This window comes from Phalacrocorax carbo, chromosome 12 (assembly GCF_963921805.1).
Source record: "Phalacrocorax carbo chromosome 12, bPhaCar2.1, whole genome shotgun sequence".
Taxonomy (NCBI): Eukaryota; Metazoa; Chordata; class Aves; order Suliformes; family Phalacrocoracidae; genus Phalacrocorax; species Phalacrocorax carbo.
This window is the reverse complement of record NC_087524.1, coordinates 12,802,171-12,814,957: the sequence shown is the minus strand read 5'-3', so window position 1 is coordinate 12,814,957 and position 12,787 is coordinate 12,802,171. Positions and strand designations below refer to the sequence as shown.

General features: G+C 41.8%; 1 long non-coding RNA gene across 2 annotated transcripts; it reads left to right on the top strand.

Moving 5' to 3' along the window:
* Window positions 1-1,429: 1,429 nt before the first annotated feature.
* LOC135315511 (uncharacterized) lies at window positions 1,430-12,728 on the top strand. 2 transcript variants are annotated; one of them, XR_010374997.1, is made up of 4 exons: window positions 1,430-1,513; window positions 6,219-6,435; window positions 6,869-6,983; window positions 10,573-12,728. It is a non-coding gene; the product is annotated as an uncharacterized LOC135315511 (long non-coding RNA). The 2 variants fall into 2 exon arrangements; XR_010374996.1 differs by lacking the exon at window positions 10,573-12,728 and having other exon boundaries at window positions 6,869-7,164.
* The last annotated feature ends 59 nt before the right edge of the window (window positions 12,729-12,787 follow it).

Sequence of the window (12,787 nt, the reverse complement as noted above, 5' to 3'; positions counted from 1 at the left end):
CAAGGAGTTATCTGGCTGTATTGTAGGTGGAATTGTGGAGGGTAAGGATTATCTTCCTAATATGAAGATTATTTGATTTCTGGGTTTTGTTATGAAATGTGCAGGCTGATTGTAGTGAAATGTTTTCTTCGCCTGGTCTTCCCTGAGATTAGTGCCCATCGTATGAACTAGTTACGTGCGTGCTCTTATGTACTGTGAAGCTAACAAGGATTTGGCAGCACTTTGTGAGTCTAGTAGCAGCACCTATGGAACAGCCATTTCAGCAGGCCAATGGTAATCTGCAAATTGCTTGTACTTTTTGGAGCTGATATGTCACAACTTTACATTGAAATTTGAAGGCAGCTTTGGGGGTGGAGAGTAGAGAGAAAGGGGGTTCAGCCATTACATGTCAGCAATTGGAGAAGTGATCATCACCAGTATTGCACATTCCTGAGAAAAGTAGGCTTTGAACCATGTAGTTGCAAATAAAAATGGAGATAAATCAGGAAATCTTTCTTCTCTCTAATTTTTTTCTTTCATGCCATAACTGTAAAAAATTAAAATTTACATGCTTCCAAACTGCCTTCATTGGCTTGGTACTTCCCAGTGTACTCGACAGACCTTACTCAGTTGGTGAACTTCAGTTACAATATCATCAATGACATAAAGCTGTTAAAAGTTAGCCTTACAAGGTTTTCTCAAGGAGAAAGTATCTGCAGTTGAGGTTTTGAAGAATATTCCAAATCTAGTAATACCACGTATATGGAAGCCTCAAAAATTTGGGCTCTAATCTTTAATTTGGGGGTTGCTCCAAATTCTTGAAGAACTTAACAGAAGAGCTGGGGCAATACCTGGATCAATGCATTTACTCTGGGTATGAATTTGTCCTGTCAAACACGAAATCACAGCTTTTGTGATTTATGCCAGGTTTGGTAATTTTTCAGTTGTATGGCAACTGTACTAGATGATAGCCTACAATTTCTCTTGGAACTTGATTATGGTACTATAAAGTATGAAAACAACTGAAATCTGTGGGGGACCAATAAAGCCAAACGGATCTATGAGATGAAAAGCAGAAGCCAATGGCAACTGTGATTACTGAAGACTATAGAACAATTCAGATTTGGACTACAGAATAACTTTTGCCTTCTATTTTCTGACACAAAATAAAAGGCCGTCTTCTTGTCACCATCTGTAGGGTACTTTTTTGGCCTTCTGACTGAAATGTCCCTATGTTTGTATATGATCAGACAGCAAAGCTAGACAACGTCCTTCTGTGACACTTCTGTAAAAATTGTGTCCCCTCTACAGCGATTAGCAGAAGTACTTTATGAACGTCCTCTGGCTGGACCTCTGCTGTATTACCTGGAAGCTGACCTGAGGCTGCTGAGTAGGATTAAGCAGACGAATTGTGGACCTCTGTGAAAAACCAGACCAGTCAATGTCACCATTGCTGCTAAGCTCAGATACAGCACAAAAGATGCTGTATTCCTTCACCAGGAAAATGTCAAGTACATATCATCTGCTGCTAGAAGTAAGTTTCAGTTTAAATACAGTTTTCCTTTGTCTGTCAAATGTGTCAGTGGTACTCTTGCCAAGTGTCAGCAGGAACACCTTAAGGGAGCAAAAATACGTACAAATCACCTTGGCTTTATAAGAATTTTACTTAGCTTTTCTTACCTTGAAGGTAAGAAAGTTTTGTGCTGAGGCAAGAAAGGAGAGTAAGGCACAGCACTTGTCTCTTATACTATGGGATATAGAAGTGGGATAGTGCTGCAAGGGGTGATTATTTCCATAGTGCATATTTGGCTTTTAACAGTAAATAAATGCTTCCTAGTGCGTTATGGTTAATATTCAAGTGTGTAATAAACACTTGGTCAAAGGCTGTCAGTTTTTGAGGATATATGTGGTTCCCAAAGACTATAGCACTTCCAAAACTGTGTGGACTCCGTCCTTACTGTTAGCTCTTTAAAGGATGATTTTTATTTTTTACTAGCTCTTGCAGAAAGCATGTGAGACTTTATAAACTGGAAATGTTCCTCTGCATGCTAGAATGCAGCTCAGGTACCGTGCTGTTAGTGAATATTGAGAACTTCTGTTGTGACTAATACTGCAACCATCCTCTTCACAATTTATTTTATGGACTTTATTATATTAAACACCTTAGTAGCATGGTGAAGTCAGAATACTCAGCAAGGATTACTGTGTGCCTAACACTGTGACACAGAGGCAAATGACATCTCCATCTAGAACAACCCGTAGCTTAAAAATGCAATTCATCCACACAGAGCAAAACTATGAATCTAAATGGGTATCTGATCCAGTTGTTGGAATATCTCTAATTAGGATGTCTGTACTCAGGACCATTTCATAGCAGTCTGCATCTGAGCTCTGTAGGAATCTGCTGTGTGCATCTTGCAAGTGCAGTTTATGGAAGCTGTGGTCACTGAAGGCCTGCCTCTTATGTAGTTTCCAAACTCATTGTTATGTCATTTTTAAAATGCATATATATTATCTTCTGTCATGTTACCTCAGAAAGACGTATAATTCTATATTGCAGCAATAGACGGACCAAGCACAGGCCATAGAGTCTAGCCAGGTAAATTATACACAAATAAATGATCTTTTGACAGACTTCTTGCTGGCATTGTACTTAGCCCCAGGACCGTGCTGATAGTATGAGCTGCTTTCCCCTGTGTTTGGTGCATCCTAACTGTGCAGGAAGAGGACTTTGCTCCACTTACTGTAGATTAAGCATTTTGCTCTTACCTGGGGGGAGGGAAGGAGAAAAGTGTTCACATGTGAAACTAGGAATATAATAAACTCTGACCTAAATCACTCCCGCACATGACATTATCATCCTTACGGGTCCCTTCCAACTTAAGATATTCCACGATTCTGTGTGACTGCACATTCAGTACTTCAACAGGACAGAGCAAATCAGAGCAGTAACTTCCTGTCCTTCCCGAACTGCAGAAAAAGTGACACAAGTTGGACAATATAAGTAAAAGCAAAAGACCAGAAAGAAGGCAGAAAACTCTCCTCCTCCACCTGCTTGGAGCCAGGTCAGAGTGAATCAACAGAAGATGAGAAGGCAGAAACTGCGTTTTATTAATTGCCAGAATGGTGAGGGTTTGTGGTTAGAAAGGTGGGCAATGCTAGGGTTGGGCTTATGAAGAGTGTTGGGCGATGTGTGCGTACCTGCCAGGTTGCTGATTGCCAGAGTGGAGCAGGAACAGAATCTGCCCTGGTCCTCCTGGGCTTTCCCATGACTCACCTGTTTGTGTAGGACTCAATCCATCCCTGCTTATCAGCATCAGTTAATGCCCACTGTAATGAGGTGGTCTCCCCACCCACCCGCATTCTCCAGACAAAAGTAATAGAAATAAAGCCTGTGTCTGTGTCTCTTCCTTGGGAAAGCTCAGGAGGCAGCAGTTACTCCTGGACTCTCAGGTGCTGGACTTTGACAGATATTGTCACTAATTCTGGGCATGAAAACTGGGATATTTTCCCTGAACGGGGAGGGGTGGGGCTTATATCGTTGCTTTTCCCCATTGGAAAATTCTAACTTTTACAGAAATTTGGGGGGAAAAGAAATGGGGACAGACTTTTTGTTTTCTTGAAAAGTCTCACAGTTTGGAAAGAGGAAGAAATACCCTTTTCCATTTTTAAAAAAATGGGAAAATGCTCTCTTGTACAACTGGGAGTTGCCAAATTCCAAGATACTGATGGAGCTCTGGGCTTTCAGAAAAACACTGCCAAAAAAAAAAAAAAAGTTCTTTTTTAATAAATATTTTACAGACTTTAGTAAAAATTTATTTCAGCAAATTAGTTTTTCTCCACAAAAGGAGAAGAGAGAGAAGTTGAGAGGTTGAATGAAGCTGTTTCTTGTTGTCTTTAGTTGTCACCGCTACCTTGTTTGCAGATGTTTCTGTGCTTGTTTCTGTTGCTACCCACCATCACTCAAGAAAATAATTTCCCAGGGATTTTTCTATTACTTGATAGATTTGGTTTGATATTCTGGAAGAGGTTATTTTTCTGTATAGCAAAGAGAAGCCTGTGGCTGGCAATCCTCTTGCACAAAAAGCAGTCCTTTCATGTATTACCTCCAGGCAGTTTACTTTCACGACTATTAATGGGTAAAATAATGATGGCAATTTCCAGCTGCCACAAAGCACTTAATTTTCTGTCACCACAAGATCTTTAACTGATCATCAGCCAACCAATATTCAGCAAGGAATACATATTTATCTACTCAATTGCAGCGCAGTGGGCTTTCCAGGGACACGTATGTGGTTGAAGTCTGTACGTGTTTGCTATGTGGTGAGAAATTCAATTTGCATAGTATTAGTACTGATCAGTAGCTCTGTTTGTTCTGTGACAAACTGGAAGGGAAGTGACTATATGTGCTTCTTCACTTCCCCCTCACCCTTGCAATCATTGTTTTAATCTGCAGCTCTTCAGATGTCAGTCACTTATGCTAGAAGTTAAAAATATCTGCTGATGGAAAGCTTGTCTATGTTTAATAGTTTCAGGTCAGCAGCAATGCAGTAAGTCTAACTTAACTTTTTTATTACATTCTTGTTGGTCAGTAGGAGAAAATCAACAAATAAAGTAATGCATTAAAGTTCTCACAACCCAGCAGTGAGCTGACCTTAATTTCTAGCATTTTCCAGGGGATTGATTGGATTAAATGTTTGAGTTAGTAATTGCATGCCAGAGGAGGGACATCGTTTCTGGTTTTTATGACATAAACCTGGAAGATGCACTGAGAAGAGCAGTGTTCTCCAAGCCTACGAGTACGTGTTCCTGGTCACCCTCAGCTCACCTGGGGATTCTACTAAGTATTTAGATTTTTTGGAAGACAGCTAGGAAAGGCTTGAAGGGACAACTCTTTCACAGCTTCCTTTCTTCAGAGGAAGAGGTTTGATGTTGTGCTCCCCACTTATAGCACTTGCCTAATATGATATTCTAATTAAGCTGCCTCCTTTTCCCAGTTTGTGATTTCCCCAGATTTGCATACCTGAATAAGTTTGTCTCCAACCAAAGTATGTCTGAGGCACCTATGTGTGGCTTTCAGTCCCCAGGGACTAAGGAATCCCACACTCCATGTAAGAGTGACATAGGACATTTCTAGGCGTTTCTGTTCCTAGCTACTTGAAGAATGATACTAGCTAGTTCAAGATATGGATTTTCAATTAATTATTAAGGTCTGGAATCACAGTTGCATTTGGGACAAAGTTGGAATGTATTTATTGAAAATGAAACTTACTTTTAGCTGAAAATTATTTGGGAAATACCAAACACAGGCAGTATCTCAAGACTGCTGCATTTTTATTGTACTTTGGTTTAGGATTATTAGTCAAGGTATTGTCATGGTTTAATCCCAGATGGCAACTAAGCACCACGTAGCCGGTTCTCACTCCCCCCACCCCCCCGGTGGGACTGGGGAGAGAATCGGAAGAGTGAAAGTGAGAATATTTGCACGTTGAGAAAAGAACACTTCAATAATTGAAATAATATAATAATAATAAATCGTAATGAAAAGGAAAGTAACACAGAGAGAAATAAAACCCAAGAAAGACACCACTGAGGGATGCCCAGCGTGTCCCCGAGAGCAGTCCCCTGGCCAGCTTCCCCCTAGTTTATAGACTGAGCATGACGCCATATGGTATGGAATGTCCCTTTGGTCAGTGGGGGCAGCTGCCCTGGCCGTGCCCCCTCCCAGCTTCTTGTGCATCTCCAGCCTTCTCGGTCAGTAGAGCACGAGAAGCTGAAAAGCCCTTGCCTTAGTGTAAGCACCACTTAGCAACAACTAAAAAAATCTGTGTGTTATCAACACTATTCTCATAGTAAATCAACAGGGATTAGTCTGTCCTGGGTCTTTTCCATTGAATTACAAACCTTGCTGGAAGACTTTCAGCAGGCCTACAGTAGCTGGTGTAGTGCCCTGATTTAGTCCAAAACTGGGAATAGGAGCGTGGATGTCATGCCTTGACCAAGCTCATTAGCCCAGTTGCTCTGGAGAAAGAAAACACATTTAGAAAGGCTGCTGAGCAGGGGGGAGAGATGTGGCACGATAACAGGAATTGTATGTCCTAGGCAGGCTGCTTTTGGTGCTTGCCTCCCTTGGAATATGCTTTGTGTTTCTTGTAGACATGCACAAGCACCTTTAGAAAGTGATGTATTTACTCCACCATCTGACCCAATTTCCACTAAAATCTCCTTTGTTTTCTAAGGACCAGCAAAAAAGCCAGTATAAGGGTCAGGAGAGCAAGTCTTGTCCTGAAAGGTGCTTTAATGCCTTCTCTGGGCTTTGCTGGCAGCTGAAGAGCATTCAGGGAGCACAGATGCCTCAGCCATATCACCCCCTGGTAGATACCACAAGGTCTTTCTCACAAGAGGTTGGCAGTTGATGGAGAAAGAAGTATGGCCACTTCTTCACCAGCCTGGAAGGTACCATCTTTGAGATACTAAGTCATGGAAGTAGCTTTGTTGTCTACGTAATAGCTTGTGGAAGGGCTTTGGTGTAACTGGAGCCTAAACTCATTCAGCAGCAGTTCTTCCCCAGGCAGCCTTGGATCCTGCTGGTTTCAGCATCAGCAGGGCTGTTACCACCATATGTTTCTCAAAAAAACCTTGCAGTACAATATCAGTCCTTTGGGTGTCTGCAATTAACAGCTTATTCTTATGGCATCTGAACAATCTGAGGAGGGTAAAATGTGCAGTTTGGAATCCTCTTGCTCTGCAGATTTTTGAATAGAAGGAAAATGGGAGAAATTAATGGGGGAATGTCCAGCTTAGCATGCAGCAAAGGCACAGAGAAGCTGAGACTGACTGCCTTCCTCTCACCCGCAACTTTAATGTGTTGAATGCTTTGTCTTCCTAGGGATTGCTGGCTCGGTGTACATTGACGAACTGGGAGAAAGGAGCATGTTTTAGAAAAACCTACCTAATAGGAGGCTGGAAAATTTCCACGATCAGTATTCTTCACTCAAATAAAGGTGATTTTTCCATGAAGGAACTATATTTTAACAGGTTTTTATATATTCTTTTTTTCCCCTCCAAAATATTTTTTTTGGTAGCTTGTCTCCCACTTTCTGAAATTCCTGTACGGAAGAAAACATTCCATTTTTAACAACTTGTGGTGTTGAGCTTCAGATGACAGAGCAGTTTGCTGTGTCCCCCCACAATTCATAAAATAAAATAAAAATGAAAGAAAAAAGATAGTAGAAATGGATTCTTAAATAGCTGCCTGCATCTGCCTGCAGTCCAACAAAATAAATTGCTTCCATCAGCTGGCTAGATGGCTTTCCTCCTAGAGACAGGCCACTTTGTGGACTTCATAATGAATATTGCCAAACTTCAGTTACAAGTAGGTATGTTTAAGAGTCACAAGAACTGAACTGTCAGTCGGGTACTTTGGGGAGCGAGGAAATCATTGCTGTCTTCAAAGATGACAATGACTTTTATAAATGTTTGTGGTGTGCACAGTCACATTAAAAAAGGGGGGGGGAGGGAGAAAAAAGGGGAGCGTGTGAGGTAGGAACTAAGGCTTAGAAGGATTAAGCCTTAAGTTAAAGTTAGTGTCTTCCAGAGTTGGTCACCAAAATAAAGTTGAACCCCGCTTGTGTAATTAGGAGCCCTGAAAATCAGGGCATATAGATTTGTGAGCGAGTTTAAAATTAGTCAAGAGATTAACACCAATCTTGTCAACGATGTCCTCTGGCCCACCTCCACAATCATCACCAGGCAATCCTTCATGCCGATTTTCCGAGGCTTTGAGCCCCTCCACTGAAACCCTCTCTGGGAAAGCCAGGGCAAGGACGGCAGCACTGACCAAGCCTGGGTAACACCACACCTCGCAGACACCTGAGCACTGATCAGACCAGTTCCACGGTTGCTCTCTGCTGCCAGAATGGCACAGAGGTGCTGAAGTGCTGCCAAATATTACATGATGGTGAAGCAAGCTGGCAATGTGCTGCCGCACTAGTCATGTTATGCTGCAATAATACCTTGCTCCACTTCTCTGTACCTAGAAATAATTGATAAAAGAACATATTAACCTTGATACTTTTATAAACTCTTAAGATGTTAAGAAATGCCAACAACTGGGCAGCCTCTTGGTAAATTATGCCCAACCCTCAGGTAACAATTACAAAGGAATGACAATCTTATTTCACTCTTGGGATGGAAACCTGGGCATGGATGTTTGCTCAGTGTCTGAGTTACAGTACCCTGGGGCATAGTGTTGCTTTTAATATCTGACCATAAATAGAGAGCTGCAATGGCACAAATATAGCAAGATAATTCTCATCCTGTCATCGAACAGACATAACATCTAACCTGGTTGTTCCTCTGTGGTTACCTGAACCAGTTTCCTCTTGTTTTGTGGTCAGTTCTGTTTGTTGGGGTGTAAAGTTCACTTTTTCTAGAGCCTCTCCTCATAGCTATTCATTTTTTCCTTCTCCTGTCTTTTTTTGATTTATCTTAGGCTAAATTACTTTAAATTTAAAGCTATTCCTAAGACAAACTTCTGTAGCAGTCTGTTGGCACTGCTATACCCTTCCTAGCATTTGAGTTTTCTACTTGTTCTTTTATTCTGTTTGTACAGCCAGATCAGGTCTGGGTCTGTGAGCTGGGTCTGGGTCTGTTCTGAGGTGCCACTTGGCTGGATGTAGGCGTCAGCACCGAGATCAGCCTGTGGCCTGAGTCACTGGCAGGTGTCTGAAGGTAGATGGGACAATGCCCTGTAGCTACAGCAGAACCACCATACTGTGTAGGCTGGTGGGAAACAGGATCACCTCCAGGAGGGAGAGTTTACTGGATGGAGAAGAGAGCTAGCAAGAATTTCTGAAGCCAGTGTTACCAGATCGTTACATTGCTTGTTTTGGACTATCTTTTCATACAGTCCTTTTTGGAAGTGCATATTTACATCCTGAAGGAGCTATATTTACTGTATTTGCATTGAAACATAGAACACCTGAGATCAGTATAGACAAAGTAATGTATATGTCTTGTTACTAAAGATATCACCTTTCATCTTTGAAGGCTTGTATGGATTTTTGACCTTTTGATAAATATTCTACAAGATTATAGAATTTACCTAAGCTTACTAGTAATTCCTTTATTGGATTGCTAATGCTAGATGGAGATCCTATCACTGATTGTAAACTGTTACCAAAAAACCTAATCACACGCATCCCTCCAAGCCTCCCCCACTTCCACCATGCCCAAAATTTCACACAGCTCAGCAAAATTCCTCAGTTTTATTTCAGCAACTGTGACCACTCTTTTTCTCCAGTGTGTCTAAAGCATTCACGATACCTCCTTGTCCATTGCATATCTGAAGGATAATTTCTCCTTGTTTGATAGTCTTGTGCAAGTTCTGGCACTGGCACTAATTCCTGCTGGTTCCCAGGTGGCATGCAATCCTCTGCCTGGAAGCTTTCCCAGGTGGGGAGCTGGAGCCCTTTATAGGAAGGACACATCCTTTTTCTTGTTATACACATTTTCAGTCAAATGTGGCTAATACTAAAAGGAGAATAGCTATATGGGGACCTGGGATCCCGATGAACCATGCTTGCTGTGTTAAGTTATCAACAGAATCAAGGACTCGTCCATACACCCATCCATGCATGTTAAGAGCTTGTTGGGATGAAAATACAGAACAGAGACTAATTTTCTTCTCTGTGAAAAAGTGGTCAAGAGAAGCAAGCCATGAAGGGTGAGTTTTGCTTGCTTGTGAAAGGCTTATTACCACAAATAGGTTGTAACTTTCACTTGGCAGGTATCAAAAGTGTTTTGTGGACTGTGCAAAATGAGCAGGAGTTGTTTCTTCACCACTCAAATGCGGCTGTTGTAGAGAAGGGAAATAGTAGCCGATGAGCAGCCTGCAACGACAATGTTCAGTGGTTTAGATCAGGAAATGGAGATGATTAATATGCAGCTGAAACCAGGTGCCATGTTAATTAGGCAAATAGTAAGCTAGTCCCCTTGGTTTTTTAAATACAGATGGTGGTTGCTTCAGGCATTGTAGGTGACAGAGTGCCTCCTGTTTAGTTTTCTATGTCTGTAATCAACACTCTCCCTACTTTTTTCAAATGTTTGTCAAGCCTCTTCTTGAAGCAAAATAGGTCACATTAATCTTGCTACATATAAAAAGCCTCAAAATAAGCTAAAAAGATAAAATATATAAAAGTGCCTCATCCTTTGCAGTTGTGCTTGCTAAAGGGTAGATAACCCCCGATCTCCCCTCCCTGCAACCCCTTCTCTCAGGTAATTGCATTTCATTCCTTTCAATATCTCAGTATTTTATTATATAATAATCAATGATAGAATTTGTCCAGGATGCAAGCCTACAGCTTTGTGTCTTGCAAGATAGCTGTAGGTTACAACAGCTGTTATGGGGGACCCTGAGATTCACTGTGTACATGTTTTGTTGCTTTTGCACCTTCTGTAAGCAGCTGGTGGTGGTTACTGTCAGAGGGAGGCTTTTGAATTAGATGAACATTTATTCTGCTCCAGTGAGGCCAGTGATAAATTATGCCAGATGGGAAAATTATTTTATTTCAAAATTATTTCTTCCCTCAGCAAACGACCCCTTTCAACTAGTGCGAAAATGACTACATAATTAGCAGTGTACGTAGATTCTGCAGAGACATGTGGTAGGAGGACCCAAGCATGATCAAACTATGGCATCTCATGAAAAGGCCTGGAATATGGAACAGACAAGTCATTCCCTCCCATGCCATGAAATCCAGCCACTAGGAGGAAGCTACTGGAGTCTGAACCTATGCACAATATGCTGTGTTGCTTGGCACCAGATGATAAATAAATGTGACCTTGTTGTATATGCCCCGATGGGCACATTAGGATCTTGGACAATACGGTGAGCAAACTGGAAAAATATGTTGAACGTTTGGAAGGACCGGTGCAGTTGGTGGCAGAGAAAAGGAAGATAGGTGAGTTCTTGCCATCAACATTGCCTGGGTTTTTTTGACTGACACCCTGTCCCTTTTCCTCCTCCTTTCCAGCTTCACTGCAGAGAACATTTCATTGCTTGGTGGAGTTGCAACTTGTGTTCTCTCGGCAACCTCCTTCAGTTGGTCAGTCTCCTGAGTGACCTGTGCAGCCTCTTCTATAACATCCTTAAAACACATGGTGTTTGTCACTTTCTGGCTATTGAGCAAATAGTCATGGAATAGCAAAGCTTTTGTTGTGCCTCTTCTGCTGGCCTTGGAGAGGGACCTCTGCTAGAATAACTCAGTAGGCATGTTAGCAGCAAATGCATTTCCATAACCTATTAATGGGTGTGAGGACCGGTTTCCCCATCTGCCAAAGAAAGTTGTGAAGTGGTTGAAGATCTCTCCTAGGGGAAAAAAAAAAAAACAAACCACAAAAAAAATCACACACACACACACACACACACAAAATTCTGTTTAGTCCAGTGAAGGACCATTGATATGGTAACTTCAAAACATTTGGGGTTCCCCACACACACTTTTCTTTTCTTTACAATTTGGAAAATAGTCACTGCAGAATTGAAGGCTCAGATTTATTTGCACCCCACACCCCGCATCTAGGATATGCAATGAGAATAGTTGTGCTCTTTTTGTTGCTGAAGGTAGAAACCACTGGTGATGCTATATGGTGGCTAGCAGCCTGCCTGTCCACAGTGGGGTCAGCCCGCTGAAGAAACAGCTGTTATGTCTGTGAAATTCCTGACTGCTGTGATTACTTTTGAGATGGGCCATATACCCAGAGAGAAGCTGAAACTGCATTATTGGCCTTCACACAGCTAAACTGCCTGAGTCTGGCTGGTTGTGAGCTGGGCTGGAGGTCTGGGTACACCATAGGGTAAGGATTGCCACCCACTGAGGCATGGTGCCACACCTATCTCAGGTGTGGTGTAAACTTCCTTCCAGGCAATTAACCTTTGAGTTTTATCTTGTGTTTGCTAGGGGTGCTTGTGATCTGTTACTGTGGGTCACCGGGTACATAGTAAGTTGTGTATCAGAACCCTTAAATTTGTTGTCTTGATTTTCTGTATTTATGGAGATTCTCTTTCCAATACAGATAAAAGAAATGCAAAATTTACAAATTTTATCAATTCACAATTAATCCTCAGAAGTACCAGATCAGGCTACATAATTTTCCTTGATGGCTATTTCTGCCGTTCAGGTAACATTCCCCTCTAGTGGAATAAGTACCAATCTGACGTGCCCCCTGCTGTGACCCGCTCACGTCATTATTTCTGCCTCAGTTTTTCTGTTTGTAAAGGGAAGATTAAATCTTCCAGATTAATCTGTTACTGGTTTTAGACTACTTTGAGGTATTCACTAAAAGGCACCAGCGCAGAAGTACTGGGCATGAAGACAATGAGAAGTGCTCAGAATGCCCTTTTCAGGGCTTTTTAATCACCGTGTAAATCTATAGTGCTGTGCAAACATTTCATGGTGGTAAGGCCTCTGCTTTACCATTAGACCTCTGCTTTAGCATTAGACCTCAGCTTTAGTGCTCACCAACATGCCTTACTTCCTGCATCATTTGGACTCGGCTGAATGTGCTTCTGGAAAAGCAGAGTACAATTTAAGCCTGCAAGATCTTCTCAGACCGTATTTCAGGGCCATGTTACTGACAAGTCTGTGCTACCTATTGTGGCTTAATTGTCTTTTTAAAATAAGGTCAATATGATATGCAACCTGAATGTCTGTGTCCTAGGCATGTTGACATATGTTGCTGTGTTTGCTCCCAGAAGAGAAACGCTGGGGTTACTTTCCAGTTAGAGCAGGTGAGCGTAAGCAGA